Source organism: Pongo pygmaeus, chromosome 14 (assembly GCF_028885625.2).
Source record: "Pongo pygmaeus isolate AG05252 chromosome 14, NHGRI_mPonPyg2-v2.0_pri, whole genome shotgun sequence".
NCBI classification, from domain to species: Eukaryota; Metazoa; Chordata; class Mammalia; order Primates; family Hominidae; genus Pongo; species Pongo pygmaeus.
Window position 1 is genome coordinate 53,927,386 of NC_072387.2, and position 2,513 is coordinate 53,929,898.

A 2,513-nucleotide genomic window follows, 5' to 3' on the forward strand; every position below is an offset into this window, starting at 1 on the left:
AGTGGTCTTTTTCTCAAGAAACAAGAAGCCTGGAGGTAGAAAGTTGCTGGCATTGGTTTAGCTGCCTGACAATGTCAATCAGACCCTGACTCTTTCTCTCTTTCAGTCCTGCCTTTCTTAGCATGCGGGCCTTTTGTTAACATGCTTGTCACTTTGTGAGAGTGCGATTGTGGCCACAGCTGCAGGTACCATGTTTGTATTCAAGGCACGAGAATGGGGAAGGGGCAGTGCCAGTGACCACTGCTCCTGGGCCTGTTCTCTTTGTACAGAAGTAAAGCCTTTCTCAAACACTCCTCCTTATGCTGCCCAAGAGTTTCATGTTTGTCTCGTTGGACAGAACTTGTCACTTGGCCATGCTTAGCTGCAAAAAAGGCTGGGAAAGAAGATTTTTTGTTTTGTTTTGTTTTTTGTGAGATGGAGTCTCACTCTGTTGCCAGGCTGGAGTGCAGTGGTGCGATCTTGGGTCACCGCAACCTCCGACTCCCTGGTTCAAGTGATTCTCCTGCCTCAGCCTCCCGAGTAACTGGGATTACAGGCACATGCCACCATGCCCAGCTAATTTTTGTATTTTGTATTTTGTATTTTTAGTAGAGATGGGGTCTCACCATGTTGTCCAGGATGGTCTCCATCTCCTGACCTCGTGATCCTCCCGCCTTGGCCTCCCAAAGTGCTGGGATTACAGGTGTGAGCCACTGCGCCCAGCTGGGAAAGAAGTATTTAACATTTTCAGCTTCCATAGTGGAGGCTGGCACAACAGAGGAGGATTAGAAATAAGCTGCCCTACCAATGGCTTCTAGAGAGTCCCCACCAATCCTTCATTAGGGAAGGAGGATGTGGCCAGAATCTTTTCAGTGGCTTCCTTTTGTGGCATTTAGATGTAAATTAGATTTTTCAGGGTTTCAAGGAGCAGGCACATCCTCATGTTATTTCCATGAATGAAGGCCAGTTATAAGGCTACATAGGGAAATAAAGGACACAGGAAGTTGTCTCAGGCCACGTGGTTAGGCCATACAGGACGTAGTCTGGGATGTACTTGTAGCCCCATTGCTCTGATAGCAACTCTGGTGGCACCATCACAATACCTGGCAAGTGACTCTTCAGAACTGGGCAACTGTGGATTCCTGCTCTGGGTCTCCACCATGACAGGGACTCAGATATTTTGCCTCTGACTCTACTGCTTTTGTCTGTATCAGCAGATTTTCACTCGTGCCTTATGTCAAATGTCCCAAGAGTTCCTGTGGGACAGCCTTCACCATCCAGCAGAGGGGCCACTATAGGGCAGAGTTCTCAAGGCCACCTCAGGCCTCTATCCATGTCTCCCTTGGCCTATCTGTGTGACTGGGTGATGGATCATGTGTAACCACTGTTGATCACACTCAGAGGGGACTGTGGGTGAGGTGGGTTCCCCAGGGCTTTGGAGGAGGTAATGAAACAATGGCTAGTCCTGGACCCTGGCTCTAAGCTATCTGCTAAGCTGTATCGAAATAGCCTTTTTTTTTTTTGGTTGTTCGTTTTTATTTCATAATCATAAACTTAACTCTGCAATCCAGCTAGGCATGGAAGGGAACAAGGAAAACATGGAACCCAAAGGGAACTGAGCGAGAGCACAAGGATTCTAGGATACTGTGAGCAAATGGGGTGGAGGGACGCTCTCCTGAGCTATAGAAGGAATGATCTGGTGGTTAAGATAAAACACAGTTGGCAATGGTGATCTTCTTGCTGGTCTTGCCATTCCTGGACCCAAAGCGCTCCATGGCCTTCGCAATATTCAGGCCTTCTTTCTCCTTGCCAAAGACCACATGCCTGCCATCCAACCACTCAGTCTTGGCAGCGCAGATGAAAAACTGGGGACCATTTGTGTTGGGTCCAGCATTTGCCATGGACAAGATGCCAGGACCTGTATGCTTCAGAATGAAGTTGTCATCATCAAATTTCTCCTCGTAGGTGGACTTCCACCAGTGCGATTACGGCGTGTGAAGTCACCACCCTGACACATAAACCCTGGAATAATTCTGTGAAAGCAGGGACCCTTATAACCAAATTCTTTCTTCCCGGTGCTCAGAGCACAAAAGTTTTCTGCTCTCTTTGGAAACTTGTCTGCAAACAGCTCAAAGGAGACTCAGCCCAAGGGCTCGCCGTCGATGGCGATCTCAAAGAACACCGTGGGGTTGACCGTGGCTGATAGTACAAGGCTCCTGGTGGCAGCAGCAACTGAAAAGCCCATTTAAAAAAAAATTACAGCTATTTCACTATTTACACAATCATTCATCTTTCTATCTTCATTTTCTTGAAATTAAATCCCTAAAACCTTTCTGCCTTGACTATGCAAGGTGCCAGAAAACCAGAACAAATAATAACCAAAAAGGTCACATTTGTATTGCTTTGGTGGTGTGTGTGTGTATATATATATATATATTTTTTTTTTAATTAAAAATATTGATAGGCTGGGCGTGGTGGCTCATGCTTGTAATCTCGGCACTTTTGGAGGCCGAGGCCGGCAGATTGCTTGAGGT

At 46.9% G+C, this 2,513-nt stretch overlaps 1 pseudogene; it reads right to left on the minus strand.

Moving 5' to 3' along the window:
- Window positions 1–1,682: 1,682 nt before the first annotated feature.
- Window positions 1,683–2,224, minus strand: LOC134738016 (peptidyl-prolyl cis-trans isomerase A-like; annotated as a pseudogene).
- Between the last annotated feature and the right edge of the window lie 289 nt (window positions 2,225–2,513).